Below are 14,987 nucleotides of genomic sequence, written 5' to 3'. Positions count from 1 at the left end.
TATTTCTATCGACTTTATAAACTATGGAGGAAACTCTGTAGTTAAGCGCGCTCAGGCTGGAGTAGTACTGGGATGGGTGACCTCCCAAGAAGTCCCGGTGCTTCACCCCTGTGAGCATCACCTAGATCCAATGAGTGCTAAGTGTTCCATTTATTCTCATGAGAGATGGATTCATGTTGAATCACTACTCATGAAACATGGGTCATCGAGTTTGACTCAAAATCACACAGTTAAATCCTGATATTCATATCACAATTTGACTAGCTGTGGAAATTATCTCCTACTTATCGACTTTATAAGTGCTAAATTTAATTTGTGTGTTGTATATTTGATTATATCCTATAATGGTTTTATATATATTTATATTGATAATTGTTTAAAATTTTGCAACATATCATTTGAGCTATGGATTCTTCTATTGGAGAGTCAAATATCATTGTTACAAATCCTGCTGCTTTCGTGACCTCAAATAATTTCTTTGAAACTGATTTAGATAAATGTAATTGAATAATCTCGAAATCATGCTCACATATAATCGAAGCTTTGGAGAGCGTTGCATTGTCAATTGATATTGTTGATGAACTAGAAATAATGGAAATAGCGGATGATGCCAAAGTTAAGAGTGACACACCTGCAAAAACATATGCATTTTCAAAAATGATGAAAGAAGCCTACCATGATCATTGCTCTAATAAAGGTCACAACACTATCCTTATCACCGAGGAATATGTGATGCAACTACATTATGGAGAGATGTTCTTTTTTAAGTTTCTTCTCATATTTCCTATACTTCATCTAAATACTTCTACTTGGACTTATATTTCCTATTTCATCTATGTTAGTTTTATTAACAACATGAATAAGTTATTTTCACTATTCAAGTCATCGACAAATTTTTTTCATTTCATCTATGTGAGTTTTATGAACAACAATATTATGTATAAAATTTATGCTCTCATTGATTGATATGTTAGATGTTATATTATCTATGGAGAATCATTAGAACTAATAATAAAATGTATAAAATTGAGCTATTTGTATGCATTACCATCAAATTTAATACCAATAAATATAAAATTTGATACTAACCCTTTAAAAAAATTGACTTTTTTATTAAGTCTATCAAAATTAATTATTCAAATGCATTATGCCAAATTTTATTTTAATATTTATTAATAATTAATTAAACTTAACAAATGAAAATAATATTTTTAAAAAATAATAAAATAAACAAATATAATATATTTAAACAACTAACATTATTAATTGTGCTTATTAATTGTGTGTCGCCTCTACTACTATATATATATATATATATATATATATATATATATATATATATATATATATATATATATATATATATATATATATATATATATATAAAAGCCGAATTATCCTTCTCGAGATGCCTATTTTGATAATCTAACTGAGTACAATAGACACATTGAGAAGGATTAACTCTTGGCTTTTATATATAAAAAATATATATAAGCTAGTAAATTCTACTATTTGTAGTACTCCCTGGGGCCAATTATTTCTCCATATCTTGTGAAGTTTCAAATCATTTATAATATTTTGAAATGCCCATTTACCAATAGAAGGAAAATAAATAGTAAAGGGAAATATTATCAAATATATGCTGAACTATTTATCATCTTCCCTTTGTTAGTCCCTGACAGACACTACTGTTTTAAGGTGATGGATGTATAAGTTAGAAAATCCGTTTAAAATGCTGCATTTCCTTATATTTATTGCTCAGGCTTTTGGATTGGATGATTATGAACTCTAGAATAATTTTCATGATTTAAATCAAGGGAAAACAATTGAGTTGTTAGATAGTAGAACACGCCTGCAACACACCCTCCTCTGGGAGCTGCAGTTTGTCAGGGTTTCCTTCCAAAGACGGGGGGAGCAAAAACAGTGTTCCTTGGATTCTAAGAATTGTTCAGAGTTCACGAGGAATGATAAAAATGTTTATTTTATACTTTGATGCGGATGGTTTACCTGTTGCATTTGGATTCTCTTGCGGAACCGTAGCGGTATAATAGAGACGTCAAAATTTGCATGGAAAATGTAGTCTGCTAAAAAAAATGAAAAATAATCAACAGACTTAACAGTCTTTCAATAATTGATCATCGGCTTCCTTCAACTTCCAACCGCTGATGTGCTCAAAACAACAAATAAATGGCCAGTATGTGTATTTGATGGTCGTTCACGCCTTATTAAACACTCTAATTCATTGATTTCAAATATCAGACCGTCCATTCCATATGAGGAAACGCCGTCGGCGTAAAATGCAGAACAGTTGTATGCTATCATTTGTGAATACTTAAGATTTAAACTTGCAAACCAACAAGATGCCATGCAATAGGACACATCCATCGTTCTAGCGCATATATATCAAATTACCTTCATGTTATTGGAGGCGGCTTATCTTACAATTTCTTGATTATACCTGTACCTATCTGCAAAATTATCGTGTCTTTTTTCTTTTTCTTGATTAGACCTGTAAAGCATCCACAAATATACATATTGCTGACTCAATATATGACATTTTCAATTGTACCGACCCTGTTAGTCATTCAAAATTATTTTGAGGTCATTGATGAGTAAGGTTGTCTATTTCAATTCGCTCCAAAATAGTTGGCACCCTGTCCAATCAAAAAGACAACGAAAAAATTAGTGTATAAAATAATATAAAGTACAGAAGAAATGTATAATCATTTGATTCTAAACTCTATATGATAATGGGGGAAATCAAAATAGAAAATATGAACAACTTTGGCAAAGACATTGTGCTATACATGCATTGTGCATACATTTATTATATACATAAGGTTATCTTTTTAAGACACTTTCTGGAAAAACTGTTATAGGCATGGAACGGGTCCTACAAAGATCCATAGAATTGTGTTGTCTCTAACATAGTAACAGAGTATTGAGAGTCGACAAAGAGTCTTGCCCAGTCTAATAACAACATCAAAATAAACAAATAAACTAGAAATTTGAGAAAACACGTTAAAAACCATTCTTATATATGTCATTTAAATATTTGCTGGAACCAAATCAAAATATCAGTTTGCCCAGTACATGCAAGTCTGAAACTGAATACTCTGGTTCATGCATACATAAATATTTATTATCAGCATCTTCTTGCAAATGTTAACAAGAGGAAATCTAATAGGCATAGGAAAATCAAATCGGCACTACCTCAGGATTAAAGTAATATGAATTGCTTCTCACCCATCTCACGTTGTTGGTCATTCTACATGACTCCAGCTTAAGTAGATCAAATGGAATTTAGTTCTGAGGTGATTTGAGCAACATTCAAACATGGAATAGGATTTAAGCAAGCTATGGCTCAAGTTCTAGCCTGCAAAACATTTACTACTCTTACAATTAAAACGTAGCTTGATTCCTTCGTTTAAGCCAAAAGCATCTATTCTACTTTTCAACTTCTCACTAGCCTGCTACACAAAGCAATCATTTTGCGGTCCCTTCAACAAATTGTGTTTATAAATATCTACTAATTCTCAGATGCTTATGAATACATATGCGAGTGGTATCCTGCAATGAATAAAACTGAATGTGCAACAAGATTTAAGACACCATTTCACAGGATTTGTCTATCACTTCAGAGATGGGATGACCCAACTGGATGTAAAGTAAGGATATTTGGGATGGATTTGCAGTTCATTTTGATGCTGTAGTTTCTGAGATTTCAATTGCTAAAGATAATCCAGTTGTGAGCAAGCTCTGATTCAATGATGAAGAAACAGCTTAATATGACAAACTTTTGTTCCATTGAATGTTATGATGTCATTGGGTGATATCTATATGCCATCCAGGATGATATTTAATATCAACTCATGAAGGCTATTAATCTTTTTAGTGTTCCATAGGTCTGAATGTCCTGATATGTCTCCTCGGAGACACACTCATTATGTTCCGAACAGTATAAGATATTTCTTAGTTACCGATTCGTGAAACGAATCCGATTCAGGCACGTGAATCGGATCCATGGATTCGTGATTTTTTTTCCCAATTATGATTCGTGGAGGATTCGTGTATTTTTTTTTTTTTTTTTTTCGTGAAAGGTGGCAAGCCACCATAAATATATTTATATTAATAAAGCAGGTTCAAGGACTCATGAAGGGAAGAACTCAGCAAGAAACCCTTCAATCTTTACCCAGATTACAAAAGTTGACTGACATATTGCTGTAAATTTTAACAAAACTAATAATCTTCGCTAAAAAATTACATTTATGAATAATATTGATTGACACGATGAACAGAATTGTGAAGATGATAAATTTAATGCCCAACAGCCATAGCCTCGAAATGGCATGCAAAAGGTTATTACAGAACCATCTCCACTATACTAGCATCATATTAAATCCAATACAATGCACTCCAAAAATCCAGCTGAACAAAAATGTAAACTGTCAGTACAGTTCCCACTCCATCTGAGAAGGTTCCTGGTCTACTGAAATGTCCATCCTACTCAAGGGGTTATCAATCTGCATGATGTTGATAGGTTGTCGAACTGAAGACCCCACCATTCCAGATTGCGCCAATACATCATGATCATGCATAATAAGTTCATCAACTGCACTAGCCTTAACTCTTAGTTGTTCACATGCCTGAGGCGATAAATTACCTCTATAGCACCAGATTAGATGCTCCACTTCTCCTAAATTACCCGCTCCCAAAGCTTTGGAAAAGGAGACCACAAAATTTCGGAATTCTGAACTACTCTTATAATGCAAAAAACCACTTACCCCTGCATAGGGTAACACTCCCATTGTTAATACATACTCACGAAGAGCACTTCTAATACCTTCCATTCCAAGCAGCATACCAAAAGCAAGCCTATCTACAATACACTCCCACCAAACTCAAATCTTGGAGGAGGTCAGTAACATACGTAAAGAAATGAAATAAAACATGTGATGGGAGAAAGACATACGGCTGCATTGAACATAAAGTTGCAGAACCCAAAATTTCTCTGAAACAAAGCATGCAAACATCACAATTGATATTCAAAATTTCCTTTAACTCATTTGCAGGCACACTACCAAACCATGGGAGTTCACGTTCTCTACCTGAGATGAACACTCTATAGTAGCTGCGCATACTGTCCTGAATTGCCATGACCCTCAAATACATACAATTACAAAATGCACCAAGAAAACTCTAGGCAGAGCTGCGTATTTAACAAGATTCATGATGATAGTAATTAATGAAAACTAAAGCCACCTTTTTCCGCCTTACACAAAAGCCAGCTCAAGGAAGGACCTTTCGAATGCCATGAGGTGATCTAAATCTTCCAAATTCATCCATGTAATGTACCATACCTCTCAACTTTCAATTCGTAAATCTCCAAATCTGGTTATAACAAGAACCCGAGCAATACAACCTTCATTAACAGACTGACTCGGCAACCACTATACTTCTTCTCACTCTGGAAACACTACATAATACTCAGTGGTCAAAGAAACCCGAGCAAACTCAGTAAACTCTGCAAAAGGTAATTTGGTCAGCTTTGAACCGAGCCACTCGGTAGTCAATGAACCCAACCACACTCGGTCAACTCTGCATGGGGTCGTTCAATCCGCTTTTCAACCCAGTAATTCAGTAATAAATGAACCCGACCATGTTCGGTCAATACTGCATGGGGTCATTATTCGATCAACCCGACCAAACCTGACCAAACTCGATAAAATTTGTAAGAGGTAGTTCGGCCAGCTTTATACTGAGTCATGCAGAAATCAATGGACCTGGCCGCACTCGGTCAACTCTACATGGAGTTAAATCAATCAGCTTTGAATCGAGTAATGCGGAAATCAATGAATCTGATCATGTTCGGTCAACACCTCATGGAGACAATCAGCCTGCTCTGTACCACAACAGTTGGTAATCACTACAACCACTCAGCAAATGGTAAACCCGAGATTCTCCAAAAAACTTCTAACTCGGCAGAAATGATAAATGGATCAATCTGGCATTAAAAAATTTGCTCTTTCTGGATTAAGATAAATAAAGAGGGAAAATTGGTAGGTATAAAATCTGTAATTACCTCAGTAGCCTTCAAGTCGCAACCAATATTAGATAAATTATCTACAACCCGGTTTCCCTCCCTGAGTGTATGAGAGAAGGACACCACTTTAAATTTATCAATCATTTCCCAAACTTTTTCCAGAATATAACCAAATTTCCAATTCTGTGATTCTTTTTTGACACATGAATTAATAACCACTGAAGAATTCCCCTCAATGTGAATATTAGCTATGCTTAGTTGAAATGCCAGTTCTAAACCAAGTAAGAGTGTCATGGCTTTAGCTTTATTATTTGTACCAATTGGTCATTTTTGAGCCAACATACCCGAACCCTGTCCATTATGATCTCTTATACACACTCCAGCGCCCGATTCACCAGGATTACCTCTCGAGCAGCCATCAAAGTTTAACTTACAAATTCCCCTAGTAGGGGAAATCCATTTAACCATCTTTCTGTTAAGTTTCTCATAAGGACCTCCTGAAGTAATTAGTTGGTAAGATGGTGAGGGTAAAGAAGCCCATCTATTAGCCAAAGCAATATCCCAACCTGAGACAATAAGATGTTCAAAAGTTCTTCTGACATAGGCTAGTACAACTTCCCCAACTGTAACTTCTAATGCTGCTAGCATAGATTCAAATGTGGAGGGTTGATTTCGAAAAATCCTTTTATTCCTTTCCCACCAAATAGCATAGATAACTATTGTTGGGATACACTTCCAAATACAAGAGTAAAAAGAGTGGTTAATCGGGGTTGGCCAGTCATGAAACATATCCCATAACGTGTTAGGAAGGGGCATGCTATAATTTAAATTTTGAAGAATGAAGATCCAGCATTGATGTGCCAATTTACATTGAACAAAGAGGTGATCAACATTCTCCACTTCCTCCACATATATCACACATTGCATATTGTGAACAATGCTCAATTTTGATAACTTGTCTCTTGTCAAGATTCTCTTTTTCAAAGCTAACCAAGCAAAGTTTCTTGCCTTTGGTAAGACTACCGAATTCCAACAAAATTTGAAAGCCCGAAATGATTTATAACCAATTTCTATGTTCTTGGCAACTAGGTAACCCAATTTAACTGAGTACCTACCCTCTTGGTGTGGGGCCTAGATCAATGTATCTGGAAGATTATATACTAAAACAATCCTTGATTTATAAATATTAACAAATTCTTTTTTGATCTGATCAAGAATTGGTAACTTATTTGGGTTTTTCCAAGTAACTCTTCCTAACAATGGATCAACAAACTAGAAATAATCAACAACATAGGGACCCCATTCAACACAGAAAATTGTAATCCAATTATCAAAAGATGGAGAGTTGCATAGTGGAGGGAGGCCATTCCATGAATCCTGCCAAAAAAGTGCCTTGGAACCATTATTAATTTTCCAAGTCAAATATCTAGCAACTAAATCTCGGGATTCCACCAAGAAGTTCCAAACAGTTGACCCTTTAGGAAAGTGCTCCATAGTAAAAATTGTGGAGGAGTCGGGAGAATCTAAATATTTTCTCTGGAAAATCCTACACCATTTAGCCTCAGCTTTCTCATACAAAGACCAAACTAATTTTCCTCCAAAAGCAATATTTCTTAAAGCCAGATTGGGAAGATTAATCCCACCTTGATATTTTTCTAAAGACATTTCCTTTCATGAGATGAGAGGGATTTTGCTATTACCTGTTTTATTTTCTATCCATAAAAAATCCTGAATGATACCTTCAATCTACTTGATAATATGCCTAGGTGTTGATAATATAGAGAAGTAATATAATTTGGGATAGCTGATAAGACAGACTTGACTAAAAGAATTTTGCCAAATAGAGAAAGCCATCTTACCTTCCAAGCCATAGTTTTGGCTTTAATTCTATCAACTATATTTTTCCAGTAAGAAGCATTATTATTGCCCATGAAAAAAGGAACACCCAAGTATGTAGATGGTAACTTATCCTCCTCAAACTAAAGAATCTTTTTAATCCTTTGTATAATAGGTGGAGTTGAATTGAAAAAGAAGATTCTAGATTTAACCATGTTGATCGTCTGACCTGAAAACAGTGAATATTGGTCCAATAAATATTTAATGTGCTTGGCTTCATTAATGTTTGCAAAACGAAATAATAAAGTGTCGTCTGCAAAGAGAGAATGTGTGACTACTAGATCGTTTCCTCCAAACTGGATGCCTTTCCAAAGCTCCAACCATTGAGATTGAATTATGGCCCTACTAAAAGCTTTTGCCATCAGAATAAATAAGCCTGGTGAAAGAGGATCGCCTTGTCTAATACCTTGAGAAGATTTGAAGAATCCCTCCAGGGAGCCATTAATAAGAACCGAAAAAGTAGCTTTGATCCATTTGCACCAGGCTTTACTGAATCCAAATTTCTCCAAAACTTTGATAAGAAAGGACCAATTAACTATATCATACGCCTTCATCATGTCAAGTTTAATAACAAAGGCAGGGATTTGGTTTTCTTTAATATGGTGAAGAGTTTTATGAGCAACAATTGCCCCTTCCGATGTCTCCTTGCTTAGCACAAAACCACCCTGTTCTGGAGAAATGATATTGGGCAACAAGACTTGCAATCTAGAATAAATTGCTTTTGTGAAAATTTTATATATAGTGTTACATAATGAAATTGGTCTAAAATCAGCAAAAGTTTGGGCATCACCAATCTTGGGAATGATGACAATATTAGTAGTATTAAAATTCCCACACATATAACCCTTGCATCATGAGGATTCAAGGTCCATAAGTAAATCCCAACCCAAAACATCCCAACATTTCTAGAAGAAGAGAGCTATAAAACCAACTATTTTCCAAATTTTCCTCCAAAGTGAAGGGTTTCATTAGAGCATCATTATCTTAGTCTGATATAATTCTTGGAACCACCTCTAAGAAAGAGTTAAGTTGATGACTGTTTATATCCATTTTCTCTAATGGATCAAGAAGTTCTTTAAAGAATCTGACCCCTTCCCTTTTGATACTTGCCTCATCACTTGATGCAATGGATGGTGGTGGGTAAAATGGTCCAAACAGCAGGGGCCAAGAATATGCAAGTTTCAATGTATTTTCAAAGGGATGGAATGACCTACAAAGCCTCCAACACCAAGAATGTTTAACCGAGACCTAACCTTGTTCCAAGGTGATGGAAATGGTCTTAAAACATCAAATGCAACATGATTCAACAGGTTTTAGGGCCCTCAACAATACCCAACACTCCAAACCCAAAACTAACCTTTCTAGGCCTTAAATCTTAAACCATTACAGCAACAACGGCTTTTAGCCCTTAACTCCAACACTTTCAAAAGGACTTGGAAAATAAAAACCAAATTTGGATACCCTTTTCAGAGATACATAACATATATAAAACTTAAGGGTGGTTGGTTTGGACCAATATGGTCGTTCTACACAATGGCCCTATCTTTAAACACACAAAGAGAGGTCACTTTACAAAGGAAGTATAAGATAAAATTATCCCCAAAGTTTGAAACCTTCTACAGTATCATAAAATGAGTTGAATCAAAGGAATCTACTATCAATTTGACTCAATAAACCCTGCAAGTGCAAAAGCCCCAAATTGTGCTTCAAAACCCTCAAAAACTAGGGCTTCTTCAATCTACACTTCTCCAACGCTTTCTCCAGCAATTGATGGATGGAACACCTTCTCTCTGACATGTATGGATGAAACCCAACATAAAAGTAGCCCCTCCTTAAGGCCAAACTCCTACTGCTGCAGCAAACCAAGAAATTTCAATGCAAAATGCTTCAAATCAGCATGGTGATCACCAAGAAACTCATCTTCTTCCTTCAAAATTGCATGTTATAGGGTTAGTACGGTATAATACAGATGTAGTTTATGTTGTTCTATGAGAATCAGGCATGCATTCATGGAATGACCATTCTTTTAAGGTTTTTGTCAAGACTTTCTTTAGAAAAATCTGAAAATGTTGTTGCAATCAGCACCAATGAATGCAAAAACTACTGTGAATCCCTTAAACCAAGTATGAAATGAAGTGTATAAACATGTATCAATGCCCTTGAATCATCCAAGATTCAATGGATTTCAAATAGCACCAAAAACAAAGAGCAAATTCATAAAAATGAAGATTTTTCTTTCAAATTTGTGAACAATCCATACAAATATTGTTCCTTGTCCATACAAGTGACTCCTCCACAATATATAAAGTTCCTTATAACCTTCCTAACCACCCTTGGTCATTTTAGGAGTGATTAAGTGCCTAAAACATAATGAAAACTCTTTTCCCTTCAAAATCCAACATACTGTTGAAATTTAAAAATTTGAATTAACAACATTACAAATTTGATATTATAAGAACATTTTGAATGTTCCAACCTTGCCAAAAGGCTTAAATAGTCTTATTAGGCATGTCTAAAGAAAACTAACTTATTTTAAATCCTTATTACATCGATATGCTCAATTAATCCTTTTTTTTTTAATTTCTAGGACCTAGGAATTACATCTTGCATATTTGATGCCATAATAGGCTTTAGAACTTCATAGTTGATTCCACCCTGATATGAATGAATCATCTTCATACTTGGAGTCTTTTGTTTATCCTTGTGTCCCTTGAATGGCTTAGGTGGAACAGGAAATGGAGGCTTTAGAGGAAAATGTTTTCATTGTAATGAAGTGGGCCATCAATCATTTAAGTGTCCTAAATGGATTGATCCAAATAAAGGCAAAGAAAGCAGAGTAAACCTATCAAAGGAGGAAGAAGAAGAAGAATCTAACATAATACTAACTAAGGAAGGGGAATGTCTTCTTATGAGAAATGGAGGATCAGCATTACCACCAGCACAAGAAGGTATCTTCAAATCTAGATGCTTGGTAAAAGGTAAGGTATGTACTTTCATCATTGATTCAGGGGCACATAGTAATCTAGTTTCGGCTGATATGGTTTCTAAATTGGTTTGGCATTAGTAAAACATCCTAATCCTTATAGTGCCACTTGGGTAAACCAAGAGTTGAATGTAAAGGTTAATCAAAGGGCTCTTGCAAATTTTTCAATTGGTCCATATCAAGATCAGGTTCGGTGTGATGTTATGTTAATGAATTGTGGACATATGATATTAGGAAGGCCTTGGCAAATTTCTTGGAGAACCTTACATGATGGATATTCTAACACATACATTGTGCATAAGGGAAAGGAGAAATATAAGTTACAACCATCTACTTACAGAAGCCAGGAACACATCACTATGTATTTCTTTGATAAGATACCATTGCAAGATTAGTATAAAGACAAGAGGGACACTGGTTGGGTAGCAATTCACAATCATAGGCCAGACTGTCCTAGAAATCAGAATACCTTGGGAGTATTAAAATCAAGGTTTGAGGGTCATGAGTACATAAGAGTGGGCACCATCCACTGTCCTATCCTTGGGCAGCATCACACTAATAAGGGGAAGAAGTTACAGGTGTTTGGAGGGCAGAAAAGGTGGCATAAAGTTCAGACAAAGACTCATCAAGAAGTTGCAGCAGTGGCACATTCCATTAGTCCAAAGGAGGACATCAAACATAAACATGTTGATTTTTATGCTAATTCTTTTCATAAGGTGTATGCAGGTCAGAGGAAGAGGTTGATAACATTGGGAGATTTCATGTATCCACCAAGGCATCAATACCATGGAAGGCAGCATCAGTTTGGCAAATCTAAGGCACACATTGATTCTTGGGTCAAGAATTTCTTTAAAGGTGGGGAGTATGGTGCAGGAGCACCTAAGCCATTCAAAGGACACAAGGATAAACAAAAGTCTCCAAGTATGAAGATGATTCATTCATATCAGGGTGGAACCAACTATGAAGTTCTAAAGCCTATTATGGCATCCAATATGCAAGAAGATGCAATTCCTAAGTCCTAGAAATCAAAAAAAGGGATTAATTGAGCATATGGATGTAATAAGGATTTAAAATAAGTTAGTTTTTCTTTAGACATGCTTAATAAGACTATTTAAGCCTTTTGGCAAGGTTAGAACATTCAAAATGTTCTTATAAGACTATTTAAGCCTTTTGGCAAGGTTGGAACATTCAAAATGTTCTTATAATATCAAATTTGTAATGTTGTTAATTCAAATGTTTGAATTACAATGGTTAGTTGGATTTTGGAGGGAAAAGAGTTTTCATAATGTTTTAGGCACTTAATCACTCCTAAAACGACCAAGGGTTGTTAGGAAGGTTATAAGAAATTTTATATATTGTGGAGGAGTCACTTGTATGAACAAGGAACAATATTTGTACGGATTGTTCACAAATTTGAAAGAAAAGCCTTCATTTTTATGAATTTGCTCTTTGTTTTTGGTGTTGTTTGAAATCCATTGAATCTTGGATGATTCAAGGGCATTGATACATGTTTATACACTTCATTTCATACTTGGTTTAAGGGATTCGCAGTAGTTTTTGCATTCATTGGTGCTGATTGCAACAACATTTTCAGATTTTTCTAAAGCAAGTCTTGACAAAAACCTTAAAAGAATGGTCATTCCATGAATGCATGCCTGATTCTCATGGAATAACACTAACTACATCTGTATTATACTGTACTAACCCTATAACATGCAATTTTGAAGGAAGGAGACGAGTTTCTTGGTGATCACCATCCTGATTTGAAGCATTTTGCATTGAAATTTCTTGGTTTGCTGCAGCAGGAGTTTGGCCTTAAGGAGGGGCTACTTTTATGTTGGATTTCATCCATACATGTCAGAGAGAAGGTGTTCCATCCATCAATTGCTAGAGAAAGCGTTGGGGAAGTGTAGATTGAAGCAGCCCTAGTTTTTGAGGGTTTTGAAGCACAATTTAGGGCTTTTGTACGTGCAGGGTTTATTGATTCAAATTGATAGTAGATTCCTTTGATTCAACTCATTTTATGATACTGTAGAAGGTTTCAAAATTTGGGGATAATTTTAATTATATATATATATATATATATATAGAGAGAGAGAGAGAGAGAGAGAGAGAGTCTAAAAAATGAGAGAAATAAACATAATTCTAAAACTAAATCATTTCAAAGTATGAATCTATGATTCTAGTGTGAATCTATGAATCAAATCCATAATGATTATAAGAAAACAATCAAAAAAATCAAAAGAAAAAAAATTCGGACAAATCCGAACGAATCTAGTCACCGACCTGGATCCGAATCAGGATCTAGCCTCTAGGGCATGAATCAGGTAACTAAGAAAATATATAATATCCATTTGGCACCCTGTATAGGCATACTTTTGAATGTTTTTCTTATTTTTGACACAATAGTTAAAAACTATATATAGTGGGAAAAATAATTATACCCCTCTAGTAGAGATATGGGTGGGAGCAGAGGCTGCAAGCAAAGTTTGAAATCCTAGGGCTTCTGGTGCTGGCAGAGGTGGCTTCTACGTTGGTGGGTGTTCTTTCGATACCCCCATTATGTTCCTTCAATGCATTGCAGTGGCCCTTTCTTGCAGGGCTCTATGGGGTGTTTTTTTTTAGCTTTGGTAGATGTTCCATTGGCTCGATTTTTGGTCTAGTTGTTTTTGTTGTCCCTTGACCAGTTTGGTTGCCCTTTTAGTGTGGGGTGGGAATCGTTTCCTCTGAGTTTTTTGTTTGTTTGGCTTGTGCCCTTCTTGTATGAGCTATAGGCTTCCAACATAGCTTTTTCGTGGTGGGATTTGTTGCCTTTGAGGTGTTTTCTTCCTATATTGTTGCAGACAGCTTTGAGCAGGCTTGGCTCTTTTTCTGTAATTGGAGAGAGTGGTTGTTTCAGCTCCCCTATTCATCATGTGTGCTCTGTTGCGTCTCTGCAGTGTTGACTATTGAGTTATGGGCGTGGGTCATGGTTTGGGCTCTCATCAGAAGCCTTTTTCTTGGTGTGGCTCTAGCTTCTGGTTTTCGTTGGGCTTGCAGTTTCTTTTTTTTGTTGGTTTTGTGCCCTCTTCCTTTGCTTCTTGATGCAGATGTTGGGTGCTTTCTCCTCCTCTTCAAGCAGGTATGGGTCTAAACTCTGCAATGGTTCTTCTACTTTTCCTTTTGGCCTATGCGTTTGACCTTTCTTATTCAGTGGGTTTTTGCTCTGCGTGGCTTCTCTGCTCTCTGTTTGGTGGTCACGGCTTCTCCTGGATTTTTAGGCTGTTGATATTAGCTTTCAAGGGCCAAGTGTGGTTGTGGTTTGTTTTTAGTAAGGGAGTTCCTTTGTTAGGGTTTCATTTATTAAGATAATATCTTATACTTTCTATAATAGTCAACTACTTGTCTATAGTCCGTCTTTCAGTCTAGATAGGAATGTTTCCTATCCTGTCTCTTTTTTCTTCAGTCCAGATAGGAATGTTTCCTATCCTGTCTCTAGTTTTGTTTCTAATTCCATCTTCAGTCTACGTTGTTTCTTTTAGAAACAACGTCCTTGTAATTCTTTATAAGGAACACATTTGTTCTTCTGTTAATCAATTAATCATCCAGAAATCCGTTAATCTGCCAATTCTTCTTGAATCTTGTAACATGGTATCAGAGCCAATACTTCAATTTTTTTCGAGAAATTTATAATTTCTTTGGAAATTATTTGCTCTAAAATTTTCGAAACTATCTCTTTTTTTTTGAAGTTGATTGCTGCCTGTTCTTGACTAGGGTTTCAAGAGACTGAAAAATCAAAATTCTGGAAATTTTTTGGAGGTCGTTTTTTCAACCCATATGAAAAAACGTTTTTTCTGCCCATCTGAAAAATGCGATTTCGTTTGGGTGTCTAAAGCTGTATTTTTTCACTGCTAAAAACCGGTGATTACTCTGCTGAATACTGTGTTTTACTTGCGTTTTCCACATGATTTGCAAAGGAAATCAAGTCTACAACCTACGATTTTCATCAAATTTGCGTCGGCAATTCTCCTTCACGTTTGGAGCCGCAATCCTCTGCCAAAGCTTCCTATTTCCGCCTCAATCTTG

The 14,987-nt window shown here is 35.5% G+C and overlaps 1 protein-coding gene across 1 annotated transcript in view; it reads right to left on the bottom strand.

Annotated features, from left to right (window-relative positions):
• Window positions 1-2,222: 2,222 nt before the first annotated feature.
• The window catches only part of LOC149574776 (histone-lysine N-methyltransferase, H3 lysine-9 specific SUVH5-like), a 46,983-nt gene continuing 34,218 nt past the window's right edge, over window positions 2,223-14,987 (bottom strand). Inside the window, exon 2 of the mRNA XM_089814604.1 lies at window positions 2,223-2,654. The gene's annotated coding sequence lies outside the window, so the exon portion shown is untranslated. The remainder of the gene's footprint in view (window positions 2,655-14,987) is intronic.

Source organism: Cupressus sempervirens, chromosome 2 (assembly GCF_028749045.1).
Source record: "Cupressus sempervirens isolate cs-2001-9-10 chromosome 2, ASM2874904v1, whole genome shotgun sequence".
Taxonomy (NCBI): Eukaryota; Viridiplantae; Streptophyta; class Pinopsida; order Cupressales; family Cupressaceae; genus Cupressus; species Cupressus sempervirens.
This window is presented reverse-complemented; position numbering and strand designations above follow the sequence as displayed.